Consider the following 15,771-nt stretch of genomic DNA (forward strand, 5'->3'; position numbering starts at 1 on the left):
AATGGCTTTCTTTTTCCCCCAATGTTTGCATCATTTGTGCTTCAGTGGGGACTTATTATTGTTTCTCCGTTTTATCATCTTTTTTTTACAACTTTTTTTTACTGTATTTATATCCTGCTTTTTCAGATTTGTAAATGCTTTTAAAATGTACATGAGAAGCGCAAGCCATAGAATAAATGACCAACATCAGTTATGTCCTCCAAAGCTCGCTCTATCTATCTATCTATCTATCTATCTATCTATCTATCTATCTATCTAACCCTACCTTTTGCTTCATAAATTCTTCATTGGTCTTAATGAAGGGCCCAATGAAGGACAACAAGCGAGAGGTAGGGTGAACTTGCTTCATAAGTCCTTCATTGGGCCAGGGCTTTGGAGGACATAACTGATGGGAATTCCTAGACACATCAGTAGGTTTGGCTAAGCAGCTGTGGTGTAGTGATTAAGAGCAGGTGCGCTCTAATCTGGAGAACCGGGTTTGATTCTCCGCTCTGCCACTTGAGCTGTGGAGACTTATTCGGGGAACCAGATTAGCCTGTGCACTCCAACACAGTCCAGCTGGGTGGCCTTGGGCTAGTCACAGTTCTTTGGAACTCTCTCAGCCCCACCCACCTAACAGGGTGTTTGTTGGGGGTGAGGAGGAAAACAGATTGTAAGCCCCTTTGAGTGTCCTTACAGGAGAGAAAGGGGTGGGGGTAAAAATTCAAACTCTTCTAAGAATGTGCGACTGGCCCCAGGTCATCCAGTGGGCTTTGATGCCATGAGTGGGGATTCAAAACTGGGTTTTAATCAGGGACTTCCAAAATGTCCTGTCATTAACAGCCTTGCTCAGGTCTTGCAAACTGTGGGTCATGGCTTCCTTTATAATTATTGGGGGTTTGCGTTATAATTATTGAGGTTTTGCTGCCTTCAATTTTCCTAGCATTATTGTCTTTTCCAGTAACTCTTGTCTTCTCAAACTGCAATAGCCTCAGTTTAGTCATTTTAGGGACATTTCAGGCTTGATTTGATCTAGAACTCACTGATTTGTCTTTTTAGCAGTCCACAGTATCTGGAAAACTCTCCTCCAACACCATATTTCAAAGGAACCAACTTTCGTCACATCGTCTTTATTCATTGCCCAGTTTTCAGACCCATACATAGAAATGGGGAATTCTATGCCATGAATTATATTGATCTTGGACGCCAGTGACACATCCTTATACCAGCTCCAGGTTGGGAAATACCTGCCGATTTTAAGGATGAAGCATGACGATGGCAGCGGTGGGACTACAGTGGGGTATATGCCTTAGACTCCACCTTCCAATGTGGCCATTTTCTTCAGGTGAACTGACTCCTGGAGATCAGTTGCAATAGTGGGAGGTCTCCAGCCTCTGTATGCATTAAATTGTGTTGTATTTTAATAGCTGTTTGTTTATTTCAATGTTTAGAAGTTTGTCCCATGAGGGAGATTGTAGTCTGTTGCTGGGTGGACTAGACACCTTGAGATTGAAAAGAGGAAAGTAGAGCAGAAGGAGAAAAGAAAGGTGGGGTGGGGGGAGAGAAACTAAAGCAGGGATTATAAGAACGATACAAGAATTAAAAGCTTGTGTTAAGAATCCTGTCTTGTGTTGTCTCTTTGCCTGCATTGAGCTACAAATGATTGCTGGCTGAGCAAATCCTAAAAGCAGGTTGCTAACTTTATAACTACATCATCGAGAGTGCGCGCAATTGCTTCCATTTAGATCTGTATTACCTTACAAAATGCAATATACCCTTATGATTCTTTTTTAAATCAATCTAATTAGTAACTTCATTTGAGTGCTGCAGTCAGGAAATTATTGCAAGGCCGTTAGCCTCCCAAAGAAAGGTCCTAAGCAGAGTTACAGTTTTCTAAGCCTTCAAGGGAATTAAAAGAGTTTAACACTGTTTAGAATGACCTTAGTTGTCTTGGAATTTTCAGTACGAAATCCACTATGTTACATGTTGCCTTTTGCTGTACAGTGAACAGTTCACGTTTGCAAATTCAAAATAAAACAGAGAATGGTTGTGGACTTCAGGAGAAATCTTTGGGGTCCATATTGCTCCAGGTGCATCTTATATCACGTGGTCTACTGTAGCCCAAATATTTATCTGCATGTTACTCTTGGCCCTGTATTTCTAGGCTGTTCTTTCACCGGAAACCAGCTGCTTAAATACAGATCTATGTCCCTGCTCCAGCTGGTAGACAGGCATGTGTTACAAAGCAAAAAAACCCAGCAAAATGTATATTTTGTGTCTTTTTATTTATTAAACAGTTTATAAATAGCTCAAGAAGCACTGCAAGGCGAATCACAGTAAAACCTGAGTCCAAACGTGTCTATACATTCGCAAGCAAATCACTGTACAACAAAAGAGTCCAATAAAGCCTGCTTCCGTGTGGACAGCAGTTTTTTTTCCACCTTTGCTTCCAAATTGGACTGCTTTGAGGAGCAAAGGTGGCATCTGGACAGAGAAGACATGGTTGAATAACACATTTTGTACAGCAGAAGGGGAAAAAACAGATTTTCAACACTTAGGTGTGGAAAGTTTCAGCTTAAATGGGAAAATGACTCTCAGATACAACCCAGAAGTTATAACAAGGGCTTCTGTGCTTTGTAACTTTACCATAAACCAGTGTTTCCCAACCTTTTCAAGGGTACCCTTGACCTCACTCTTCATATCTCACAGTACCCCTGCTGCCACCCTTCACCTTCCCCTCCCATTGCCCCTGCTTGCCACCCCCACCCCAACTTCCCCTCCCAGGGTGAAGGGTAGCACTGGGGGTGGTGGTAGCTGCTGACCTTGTGGCAGGCCCTGCCCCATGGGCCAGCTCCATGTCTTTGCTGGTGCCGGTGGGAGACACCACAAAAATGAGGACGGGGCGGTAGTGTTGCCACGGTACCCCTGGGACATGCTCACGACACCCCAGGGTACCAGGGAACCCTGGTTGAGAATGGCTGCCATAAACAAAAGCCTTTCCCAAGAACATTTACTGGACCTAGTTACCCAAATACAGGTGTAAATACCTACTCAAAGGAGTAGGTATTTCATTTACCTGAGTCTCTGGTTCTCAGAAACTGCTCTGGTCAATGTGGTGCTTCTGGCTTTTACCACTGTTCTTATTCAATACCTAAGCCTACCCAAATTCTACCCCAAAGCCCAATGCAATCTTATATAGAGTTGCAAATCCCTGTATGTTGGAAGAAGATTTTTCAGTCCCCTTGTTACATTGAGACTGGCTCACCACCACCCATCCAGTGGAGTTTCCTGGGCTCTAACTGACTGACAGTCACTCCAGTTTGCACGGGGCCCAAATTATAAGGGCTGATTCCAGAGTGTTTTCTACCCTTGCTTCCAATCTAGAGTGCCTTGGAGAGCATCCATGACATGTCCTCATACAGCAGACCTGGGCATTATACAGCCCGCGGGCCACATCTGGCCCGCTGGATGACCCTGACTGGCCCCCCTGCCTTGCTGTGGCTGCCGGCTTCTGCGGGGCTTTCAAAAGTGCCTCGCCCCCCGCCCCCCGCCTTGCTGGGGAGTGAGGCGCCTTCGAAAGCTCCGCACAAGTCGGTTGCCTTGGCTGCCGGCTTCTGCGGGGCTTTCAAAAGCGCCTCGCCCCCCTGCCTTTTGGCCCGGCCCTCCACAATATTTTCTGTTTCTTATGCGGCCCCATGGAAAAAATAATTGCCCACCCCTGTCATATAGTCTACTTTTCACCTTTGCTGTGCTCTTTCTCAAACCTAGTTTATTCTGATCTTTCAGGAAAATATGGATTCCAAGCCCATTAGCACACTGGGCAGGAATGTGCATATTTTTGAGGGTTCTATGCACTTTGGTGCCATTTTCTTTCCATCATTCCCTCATGGAAGTTATTTTCCCCACCAGGCTACTGAAGGGCTTCTTGAGGGCTTTAAAAAATCACTCGTGGTTATAGCAGCTGCTGTGTAGATGCTCCATCTTCAGTTTAAATGCTTCTGCATTTGTGTCACCAGTGAATGAAGAATAGAGCATCCCAGCTGTCTTGCTGCTGCTGCGTGAGGTAAAACTGAATGAGCAAACGAACAACATTCTCTTTTGGACAAGGCTGCCTTATGATCTTTTCCAGAAAACATGCGAGGAATGCAAGGTTTTGAGCTCCAAAGGTAGCCCGTTCCAGAATGCAGACATCGCCCCAAAGAATGAGCTGACGCAGAACACACTTTGCTGTCCAGAGGGATTGCGAAGAGAAGATGCAAGGCTCAGGGTTTGTATACGGGGACAGACGCCAGCCGTGCTGAAAAATGGGAAAGATAGCCAGCCATGCTGAAAAATAATTCATAGAGGGTTCAGAAGCGGTGTATGTTTAGGACATGATCTAGCGAAAGTCAGGAATGTTCTCTCTTTCCCACAATACTAGAACCAGGGGGCATACATTGAAAATGCTGGGGGGAAGAATTAGGACTAATAAAAGGAAACACTTCTTCACGCAACGTGTGATTGGTGTTTGGAATATGCTGCCACAGGAGGTGGTGATGGCCACTAACCTGGATAGCTTTAAAAGGGGCTTGGACAGATTTATGGAGGAGAAGTCGATTTATGGCTACCAATCTTGATCCTCTTTGATCTGAGATTGCAAATGCCTTAACAGTCCAGGTGCTCGGGTAGCAACAGCCGCAGAAGGCCATTGCTTTCACATCCTGCACGTGAGCTCCCAAAGGCACCTGGTGGGCCACTGCGAGTAGCAGAGAGCTGGACTAGATGGACTCTGGTCTGATCCATCTGGCTTGTTCTTATGTTCTTATGAATTAAGTCTTGTTTCAGTGGAAAGGAACGTTAAGGACATGTTTGCTGAAATTTATGGGATTTAAAACTTTGGCTGATTATTTATTTATTATACACTGCTGCTCTGCCTTGCAGCGAGGAAATGTTTCCGTTGGGGCAGAGATTTCTGTACAGAACAGCCCTGCTGATTCCAAAAGCTCTGCAGTTATTGAGAGCAGGGAAATCCCAGTGTTTCCTCTCACTTCAGGGCTTCACTCCTTCCGGGACACTTGCCCATCCAACCCAAGAATGAAGACTGGATTTTTTTTTAGCCCTTTAAATGTAATGTCGATATTCCTTATATCGATATTGTGCAGGTTGTTACCATTCTTTTTGTTTTGTGAGGGAAATGCCAGACAAAAAGAATGGTAGCAACCTGCACAATATTGATATAAGGAATATCTATATTCAGAGGTGGGATCCAGCAGGTTCTCACTAGTTCCCGAGAGTGGGTTACTAATTATTTGTGTGTGCCGAGAGGGGGTTACTGATTGGGTCTGCTTCTCCGTTAGAAATTCCATTAGGCCCAAAAATCATAAAGTCCTGTTGTTTCCTATGTGGCTGGTTAGCGAAGGTAGAAAACGGGATAATCCTCCCCGTTGGGCTGTTTTAAAAACATGTTTTAGAAATATGGTAAAGTTCCTTGATTAAGGAAAGTCTCCTTCTTTTGATTTCTAGAAACAAAGTTAAGTATTTGAAAGTATTAAGTATTTGACAGGCAGTCAATTAGAGGAGAAGTAGTTTCAGTTGGCAGTAGACGATAGTGTAACCTCAGCTTGTGGGTTCTGTGGGGCAGTACTTGGAATGAGTTGCAACAACAATTTTTAAACAACAAAATGGTTTACTTTTCTTTACAATTAACACTTTTAAAACATCAACATTTAACGTTACAATTCAAGGTCCTGTTCAGGTTGCATTTCAAGTCCTTCTATTTACAGTCTACTGATATTGCCAAGTCCAAATCTTCTTTGCAAGTTGGCTGGCTCCTGAAGACTCCAAGGGCTTGATGAACAGGTTGCAACATGATGAAGGTCTCCAGGAGAACTCTCACCCATTACAACCACAAAAGAAACCCTGAAACAATAAACTCCAACATTTACAACACAGCAAAACAAACAAACAACTACCTTCCCAGTACTTCCCTACAATATTAAAATTACCTTAACAAGGGGTTAAGGGCTTATAGAAATCAAGGTCCGAGTCTGGTAGCCTTGTTCTTCTGCAAAAGAGCTCTTTCAGCCTCTCTGCTGCTCCGAGTCTCCACCCCATTCTGGGCCAACCCATTCTGGGCATGGGGGTTACAATAGGACTTGCTATAATGAGTTTAAATTATGGACAGAAATATACCAGCTGGAAATTAGGAACTTTTTTTTTACAGTAACAGAGAAATTATTAATGCCCCACCCCCGGAATGCCCGGCCATGCCCCCGTCGTGCCCTGCCCAGTCCCATTGGCGCTACGCCACTGTTTGAATCCCTCCACCATGGGAACCTGTTACTAAAATTTTTGGATCCCGCCACTGTCTATATTACATTTAAAGGGCTAACACACGCACACACACACACCATCTTCATTCTTGGATTGGATGGGGGAGCGATACAGAAATGGGGGCAGGCAAGTTGTTCCCTTTGTAAGGGAAATGCCAGACATTGTATAAGGAGCCAAGGATTTATTTTATAACAAAATGGCTAATGTGTCAAAATTTACCACCAGACTCTAAGTTGGTATTTCTTTAGTCAGGGGTGGCCAACCTATGGTGCTCCAGATGTTCATAGACTACAATTCCCATCAGCCCCTGCCAGCATGGCCAATTGGAGCACCATAGGTTGGCTACCCTTTAGCTGATATTAATCCCATCATCACCTATTTCATGTCTTTGTTTGCTTTGGCTGCAAAGCCACCCTATTCCAAATTTATCTGTACAACAAAACAATGTATAAACATTTAATAACTGGGCACCCAGCTGATAGAGCTCAGTAGGGCTTTATAGCTGTTTTATTTATTTATTTATTTTACTTATTTATTATTAGTTTTATATACCGCCCTCCCCCTGAGGGCTCAGGGCAGTTCACAACAGGTTAAAACATACATTAAAACATAATTTAAATACCAATTACATAAAAACAGAACCCATTTAAAAATGTGGACGCCGTCTGGCTACCCCCCTCTCCCCCTTGTGCCCACTGGAGGCCAGATGACACGGTAGATGTATTTTTAACCAGGCTGGCCAAACGCCTGGCGGAACAGGTCCGTCTTGCAGGCCCTGCGGAAACCCTGTAAGTCCCGCAGGGCCCTGATCTCCCTAGGGAGCCTGTTCCACCAGGTAGGGGCCAGGGCTGAAAAGGCCCTGCCCCTCGTGGAGGCCAGCCTGATCATTTTTGGGCCAGGGATCACAAGTAGGTCCTACTCTGAGGAGCGGAGGGGGCCTACCAGGGCAATATTTTAATATGTTGTTTTATTGCTATATATGGTCCTATATTTGCATAGGGATCCTACATTGTAATAGTGTCTGGCTACAAACAATAAAGCTTACATTTTATTACATACTCTGTCAGTCTTTCAGATGCTACTGGACTCCTCCTCTTTTCTACTGCCGCAACGGGTATTTTTCAACATGGTCTTCTAAGTGTAGGAGCTGTAATATTCCAGGCTTTTTAAGGTACTTCATGTGAGTTTTTAAGCCGATACGGCAGATGCTCCAAGAAAACAGTGTTTAGCTGTGATGTGTGTGCATCAAAACAGCTCATCAAGAAATTCTCAGTGCTCTTCCTTGTGTCTGGCGTGTTTTGATAACAGTCTGGTACTGGAATAGCACTGGCTGTGTGGCTTCCTGTGTTTTATGTTGGAATAAGTAAATTTCAGGTTGGAGGGTTGTTTACTATAAATAACATTCCTCGTGGCCTAACTGTCCTCTTTCATTACTTTCAAGAAGGAAGCTGGAATTCTTCCTTGACTCAGAAACACCAGTTTTATTTTCAGATGTGTGTTTATGTTGTCTTTATACAGCAGCAGTGGCAGCAGTCCTATTTACATTTCAGTACCATTTTCTTCCTCTTATATTTCAAGGGAACGGAAAGGTCGCTAGGTGCCTTTCCAAGCTTTGGGGGATGATGTTGTTTGAGCTTCACGTCCAGTGAAGGGTCTGCAGCTATGAGCATGGTATAGGAACAAGGCCAGCTTGTGTGATCCACTCTTTCTCACAATTAGAGTTATTTGTTTCCAAGGGTTCAGCAAGCCCTAGTTCGGTGTTATGAATACGCAGCAAGCCACAGTTTACACTCAGGTTCTCATTATACACTGTGCAAACTGGCTACTGACCTTGTACTCTTTTTGGAGAATTACTGCAAGACTAACCCTGAAGAAGCCTCCTGGTGAAACACATAGGCCTCTTCCGCACACGCAAAATAATGCGTTTTCAAACCACTTTCACAACTGTTTGCAAGTAGATTTTGCTATTCTGCACAGCTTCAAAGAGCACTGAAAGCAGTTTGAAAGTGCATTATTCTGCATGTGCGGAATGAGCCATAGGGAATTTTGGGGATTTTAACTGAGAAAATATATTTTTCCTTTGTATTGTCGAAGGCTTCATGGCTGGAATCACCGGCGTGTTGTATGGTTTCCAGGCTGTATGGCCATGTTCTAAGTAGCATTTTCTCCTGACGTTTCGCCTGCATCTGTGGCTGGCATCTTCAGAGGATCTGAAGATTTTTTTACTTTAATTTGCACCATCAGCCATGACCTACTTTTTATCTCTAGCTGACTGATTCACTCTTTTTATTTCTCCTGGTTACACTCAGAATCTCATTATACACTACCCAGACCTCGGGTTTGACATTCTGTGTAACTATGCAACTGCTCCTGAGCCCGCATTTGGCTTCTGGTTGCAGAGGCGTAGGTGAATAGGAGTGTGCTCAGGACGCACTCTGTGTTTTCTTAACTTTGGTTTATTATTTAACTTGATGTTAGCCAGTTGATGGCACCATTAAACTACCCTCTAATTTTGTGTGTGTGTGTGTGTGAAGCGCAGACAAGTTGCTTTTGACCAGCTCCTGCAAACTGAAGGGCATGGCTTCTCTTGTTGAGTGAATCCATCTCTTGTTGAGTCTTCTTTTCTATGGCCATCAACTTTTCCCTAACAGCAGTATCTTCTCCGTTGAGTCTTGTCTTCTCATGATGTGACTAAAAAACTATAGCCTCAGTGTAATCATTTTACTTTCTGGGGAGAGCTCAGACTTGCCTACTCTCTAATTACCAGTGGTATATATGGAATTAGAGGCGTTGAGGGGGATTGCTACAGAGTTTGACAGCCCCGTCCCTGTTTGCCTGCTAGAGGTCTTACTTTTGAGACTCAAAACACCACCTTCCATAAAAAGAACAGCATTTTAAACATTTTAAAACATCTGTACGTGATGTCTTTTGGTGAATTACTCTTCTGGCTTTGGCTGGGCAAGCCATTTCCTTATCAACTGGAGGAAACAATTGGAAGAATAGACTCCCTGCTCTTGGCAGCCTCTCTGTGGGAGGACAGTGTGACTCCTCTGTTCTCTTCGCCTATCATAAAGTAAATTTTCCCCTTCAGTCATGTCCGACCCTGGGGTACCACTGCGAGCAGTGATTTTATAGGCAAGCCTCTTTTGTGGGGTAGTTTGCCATTGCTTTCCCCAGCTATTCTTTATCCCCTAGCGATGAGCTAGGTACTCATTTACCAATCAAGAAATGGATGGATGGATGAGTTGACCGTGAGCCAGCTGTCAGGATATCTGACCTACAGGGGGCTCGAACTCCTGACCGTGTGAGTGGCAGTGCAAGCACTTAACCACTACACCACACGGCTCTTTCGCCTATCATACAGGGCCATAAAACAGATTAAGTTGACAGAACCCCCATGGATTATGTAATGTGTAATGGGACCCTCACCCTGCAAATCACAATTCCCAGCTGGGATTATTGTCCATTGAATATTGAAGAGGAATGGGAAAAGATGCCCACAATCACAGTGAGCTGGATGAGAGCAGGATCTGTAGACCATATTCCCCATGCTGCTCATTGGGTGCACCCCCATTCCGGGCCTTTCCCCTTTTGTTCTGTTGTGTCAGAACAGAAAAGCCTATGTGAAGACCTTCGATGTAACCTTGTGTGGTGTAGTGGTTAAGAGTGGTGGCCTCTAATCTGGAGAACTGGGTTTGATTCCCCACTCCTCCACATGAGCAGCGGACTCTTATTTGGCGTACCTGGTTTGTTCCCCCCTTTCCTCCATGTGTAGCCTACTGGGTGACCTTGGGCTAGTCACACTAATTTCAAAACTCTTTCCAGCCCACCTACCTTATAAGGTATTTGCTGTGGGCAGTGGTGGGATTCAAATAATTTAACAACTTTCCTTTCCTACATCAGATCCTATGAAGATGCCAGCCACAGATGCAGGCAAAACGTCAGGAGAGAATGCTGCTAGAACACGGCCATACAGCCCGGAAACCACACAGCACCCCAATTTAACAACTGATTGTTTACAGGCACCCTTTTAACAACCAGTTCTGCCGAAGTGGTGCGAACCTGCTGAATCCCACCACTGGTTGTGGGGAGATGGAAGGAAGGAGTTTGTAAGCCGCTTTGAGACTCCTTACGATTGAGAAAAGTGAGGTATAAATCCAGACTCTTCCTCTTCCTCCACATGAAGCCTGCTGGGTGACCTTGAGCCAGTCACAGTTCTCTCAGAACTCTCTCAGCCCCACCTATCTCACAAGGTGTCTGTTGTGGGGAGGGGAAGGTGATTGTAAACTGCTCTGAGTCTCCTTAGAAAAACCAACTCTTCTGACACTGGGACAAGAACAAAACTAATTCAAGCTCATTGAACGTCTCAAGGGGAAGGGGAATGAAGAGTGTCCACATGAACCCTCCACTCATAGGCACCCCTCCCCCAATTTTCAGTTTCCTGACACATGCTTCAGAAGGAGCATGTTGTCATGTGGAAGCTCCCTCAAAGAGTGGGGACATTCTGTGTTACATGTGGGGGGAAATACTTGTGGGGAAACAACCCGACACTAACTGGTTTATAACCAGAGGTAGGATCCAGCAGGTTCTCACCAGTTCCCGAGAGTGGGTTACTAATTATTTGTGTGTGCTGAGAGGGGTTACTAATTGAGTCCGCTTTTCCATCTCCACGCCCTCGCCTCCCCGAGAGGCACACTGCCTTTGAACGTGAAGGTTCCATATAGCAATTGCGACTGATAATGTAACTCCCTGAACTGGGTTAATCCCTTTCAGGTACTGCAATTCATGGATTCTCAGCCTTTCGTACCTTTTATCTCACCAGTCTCTCTCAAAGAACCTGTGTGTTTCACCATTGCTGTGTTCAGATTTGTGAGTTGGGGTATTTTCTATAATGCGATAATGATTTAGAAATGACCTGGTGCAAAAAATTTTTTGGGGTAGTGGTGGGGTGGCTGCCCAATTGGGGGGGGCATCCAACTCAGGTTTTGCCCAGGGCTCAGGTTTGCCTAGGTACGCCTCTGCCCCATTTGCTGAGGGGGGGGGGCTGGCGAGGAACCTGTTACTAAAAATTTTTGATCCTACCACTATAACAACAAGGATATAGCACTCTGTAGAGTTCCCATGTTTCTCTTTTCTGGGTTTCTAACCACGTTCTTTTCTGCAAGCTGAAACTGATTAAAGAGAACACACCTTGGGGGTGTTCCAAAAACTTATTCATAGTGTTGCCCTTTTTTCCCGGAGGTTGAGTGCAAATATTTTTGGAACATACGCGCTTGTTTTGAAGAGAGAGGAATGAAGCTGGACATTTTGTTTATAATCTTCAGAATAATATTTCACACAGAAGGCCAGCTCTGATGCAAGATTGTGTTGTGGGAGAATTAGCTCATCTGCCAGACCCTCAGCTTGTGGATTTTGGCCTAGCCCCTTTTCCTTCAGCACAGTTTTACATCATTCATATACATCCAACTGACATGCCTGGTCTAAGGAGAACCCCTCCCCCCCCTGCCCCCGCAACAACTCAATAAATCACTGATTTGCAAACTAATTCTGGAACTGGCAGGGTCAACAAACAGATGCGTTAGGTAAATTATTCCAGCTGCTATGCTGGCTTAATTTATTTCTTTAGAAGATTTATATTTTGTGCTTTCTATAAACTGACTGAGGTAGCTAACAAAGTATAATAACTAGAGCAGTGGTAGCGAACCTATGGCACAGGTGCCAGAGGTGGCACTCAGAGCCCTCTCTGTGGGCACGCGCAAACAGAGTCGTTCCCCCCCCCCACACACATCTAGGTTGGCCTGAGCCACTGGGCTCGATTATTAGCATTAAATCTAAGTTTTGGGGAAGCAGTGCAGGTAACCCTGTTAAGTGCTGTTAAACCCCACTGATTTTCATGTGAAGAACTAAAGCGCGATCCTTTACCTGGGAGTAAGCTCGGTTGCTGGCAATGGGGCTTGCTTCTGAGTAAACCCTCCTAGGGTCGTAATTCACCCGCTGGAAGAGTTGCACAGTTGCTTCAAAGCAAAGCCACCAATGACCACCAAGCTTACTCCCGAGTAACGCATGCCTCGGAGCCAACCGTTTTTTTCTAAACTAAAACCTCAGTATTCAGGTTAAATTGCCGTGTTGGCACTTTGCAATAAATAAGTGGGTTTTGGATTGCAGTTTGGCCACTCGGTCTCGAAAAGGTTCGCCATCACTCAACTAGAGTGTCTTGCTCTCAACTTAACAGGAAGGAGAGGGAACAATATTGTATGCTGCTTTGGGTCCCCGTTAGGAAAAACAGTGGGGGATAAATATCTACATAAATAAATAGCAACAGAATAGTATTTCAAACAAAGCCCCGCCCCCTCTTATGTTCTTATGTTCTAGGGGGGACCCGGGAAATTACAGGCCAGTCAGTTTGACATCTGTTCCTGGTAAATTAGTAGAACCTATCATTAAAGATAAAATTATAAACATGTAGAAAAGCAAGACCTGCTGAGGAAGAGTCAGCATGGCTTTTGCAGAGGCAAATCCTGTCTTACAAACTTACTAGAGTTCTTTGAGGGTGTAAACAGGCATGTGGACAGGGGTGAACCGGTGGACATTGTCTACTTGGATTTCCAAAAGGCTTTTGACAAAGTTCCTCACCAGAGACTGTTGAGAAAACTCAGCAATGAAGGAATAAGAGGGGAAGTCCTCCTATGGATTAAAAACTGGTTGAGAAACAGGAAACAAAGAGTGGGTGTAAATGGGAAGTTCTCACAATGGAGAGATGTCGGGAGTGGTGTCCCCCAAGGATCCGTTTTGGGACCAGTGCTCTTTAACCTATTCATAAATGACCTGGAAGTAGGGGTGGGTAGCGTGGTGGCCAAGTTTGCAGATGATACCAAATTATGTAGGGTGGGTGAGAACCACAAAGGATTACTTGAAAGAGCTCCAAAGCGGACCTTGATAAATTAGGTGAGGTGGGCTAAAGAAATGGCAAAATGCAAGGTTCAATGTAGCAAAATGTAAAGTGATGCACATGAGGGGCAAAATCCAAACTTCACATACACACGCCTTCCACAGGGAGTCAGTGCTATCAGTCACAGACCAGGAAAGGGATTTAGGCGTCTTGAGTTGATAGTTCCATGGGAATGTCAACTCAATGCATGGCAGCTGTAAAAAAGGCAAACTCTATGCTGGGGATCATTAGGAAAGGAATTGATAATAAAACTGCAAAGATTGTCAGTGCCCTTAACCTTTCAATAAAGCAGTGGTATGCGACCCAGAGTACTGTGTCCAAGTTCTGGCCGCCGCATCTCAAAAGGATATTGAGGGAGATAGAAAAAAGGGTGCAGAGAAAGGGCAACAAAAGGATGAAGTTAAGAGGGACTGGAGCACCTTCCCTATGAGGAGAGGCTGCAGCGTTTGGGACTCTTTAGTTTGGAGAGGAGGCGGCTGAGGGGGGATATGATTGAAGTCTACAAAATGGACTTTGGTCTGATCCAGCTGGCTTGTTCTTATGTTCTTATGTTCTTAAAGCAAAATAACCCAGTAGACCAAAACAACAACAATAATACACATTACTGGTTATTTAAAACAGCAACTAATCAAACTAGCAGTATAAAATTAGCATAGAAGTGGGGGGAGATTTAGGCATGGAGACAAAATGTAATTGAAAGCTTAAGTGGATAAGAATGTTTTGACCTGGGGCATAAAAGCCAGCAATATAGGGGCTGCCATACAAGTTTCAAGGACCCGAGGATTGTCTTGTTACCACAGGCAAATATACCACACAAGTGAAGACCGGCAAGAAACTGGTGGAGATAAGTGGGCAAAGGCTCTCCCCCTTCCTCTGTGCCCATTACGGGTTCTCCAAGTTCCCACCCTCTCTCCCTCTTTCTCTCAACCATGTACTGAGGCTCACATCAGTCCCCCTCAAAACAGCGTGCAGTTCCTCACGCACTCACTGATTGTCAGCCAATCAGAGAAGTCTGCTGAGCCTTCCCCACGCACCCTTTCTCATGGCCCCCCGTACCATTTTTTTCCTGCGGACCTGGGGGGTCCCCAGGTCTACAGAACCATCTGTTTGGGGTATGTATGCCCCACATCTGTGAATTTAAGTATCCGCAGGCAAGGGACACATACAGAGGTGGGATCCAGCAGGTACTCACCAGTTCCCGAGAGTGGGTTACTAATAATTTGTGTGTGCCGAGAGGGGGTTACTAATTGGGTCTGCTTTTCCGTTAGAAATTCCATTAGGTCCAAAAATCATAAAGTCCTGTTGTTTCCTATTTGGCTGGTTAGCGACGGTAGAAAACGGGATAATTCTCCCAGTTGGGCTGTTTTAAAAACATGTTTTAGAAATATGGTAAAGTCCCTTGTTTAAGGAAAGTATCCTTCTTTTGATTTCTAGAAACAAAATTAAGGATTTGAAAGTATTAAGTATTTGACAGGCAGTCAATTAGAGGAGAAGTAGTTGTTTCTGTTGGAAGTAGACGATAGGACTTGCTATAATGAGTTTAAATTACGGACAGAAAGATACCAGCTGGAAATTAGGAACTTTTTTTTACAAGTTCAGAGTTTTTTACAGTAACAGAGAAATTATTAATGCCCCACCCCCGGAATGCCCGGCCACGCCCCTGTCGTGCCCCGCCCAGCCCCATTGGCGCTACGCCACTTTTTGGATCCCACCACTGGACACATATGGGATTAGATATGTAGATAAATGATGGCTGGAATACCAGTGCCAGGAGATGACATCAGAGGAAGCCCTCAGCCTCTGTGCCCTGTTGCTGGGCCTCCAGAGGAACTGGTCAGCCGCTGTGTGAGACAGGATGCTGGACTACCTGGACTGCTGGTCTGATCCAACAGGGCTCTTCCTAAGTTCTTATGTGACAGTGTACTTACTGAATCGAAGAGCCGTTCTTTCACTCCAGTGTTAGTTTCAGCACCAAAGTACGTTTTACTTCTGTACTGTCCGCACATCATATTGTGGCCCTTTCCCCACTTACCTTTTAAGCCCTCGCCAAGACTACTTCCTCTCCTCAAATAGCTGGAGATCCCAGGGCCTCCCCACTACAGGGGGGAACAGCCCGACAGCACGCAGCCTTGGCCCGACGCTGCCAGCTCTCAGCGCCCCTCATGGCCGCGCAGGTATCCCCTGGCGCCTCCTCGAAACGGCTTGGCCTTTTAATGACGCCCTTGCAAGGTGCGTGGGGTATAAACGCCACAGTTACCAGAGCATGCACTGCTTTAGAGTAGCCCGGCGCAGCAAAGGGACAGCGATTACAAAGGTAAAGTTAGGGGAAACGCCCGTAATGCTCGCAGTAGCATGGATGTTACAGAAGGGAATTATTTATACTGTTAAGTGTACTGCTGTTTTGAGAGCAGATACAGATTCATGTTACTTCAGCTATCTTGTTTAAAAGCATGACCTGTTTTGCAGAACTGGTACTTGATGTGCTTTGCAGTGGACTCTGGGGTCGTTTTCCTGCTGGAATTAGTATTAAA

The 15,771-nt window shown here is 45.0% G+C and overlaps 1 protein-coding gene across 1 annotated transcript in view; it reads left to right on the forward strand.

Annotated features, from left to right (window-relative positions):
• Positions 1-4,214: 4,214 nt before the first annotated feature.
• CMKLR2 (chemerin chemokine-like receptor 2) overlaps positions 4,215-15,771 on the forward strand; it is a 39,936-nt gene continuing 28,379 nt past the window's right edge. Inside the window, exon 1 of the mRNA XM_048485453.1 lies at positions 4,215-4,246. The gene's annotated coding sequence lies outside the window, so the exon portion shown is untranslated. The remainder of the gene's footprint in view (positions 4,247-15,771) is intronic.

Source organism: Sphaerodactylus townsendi, linkage group LG02, assembly GCF_021028975.2.
Source record: "Sphaerodactylus townsendi isolate TG3544 linkage group LG02, MPM_Stown_v2.3, whole genome shotgun sequence".
In the NCBI taxonomy this organism is placed as follows: Eukaryota; Metazoa; Chordata; class Lepidosauria; order Squamata; family Sphaerodactylidae; genus Sphaerodactylus; species Sphaerodactylus townsendi.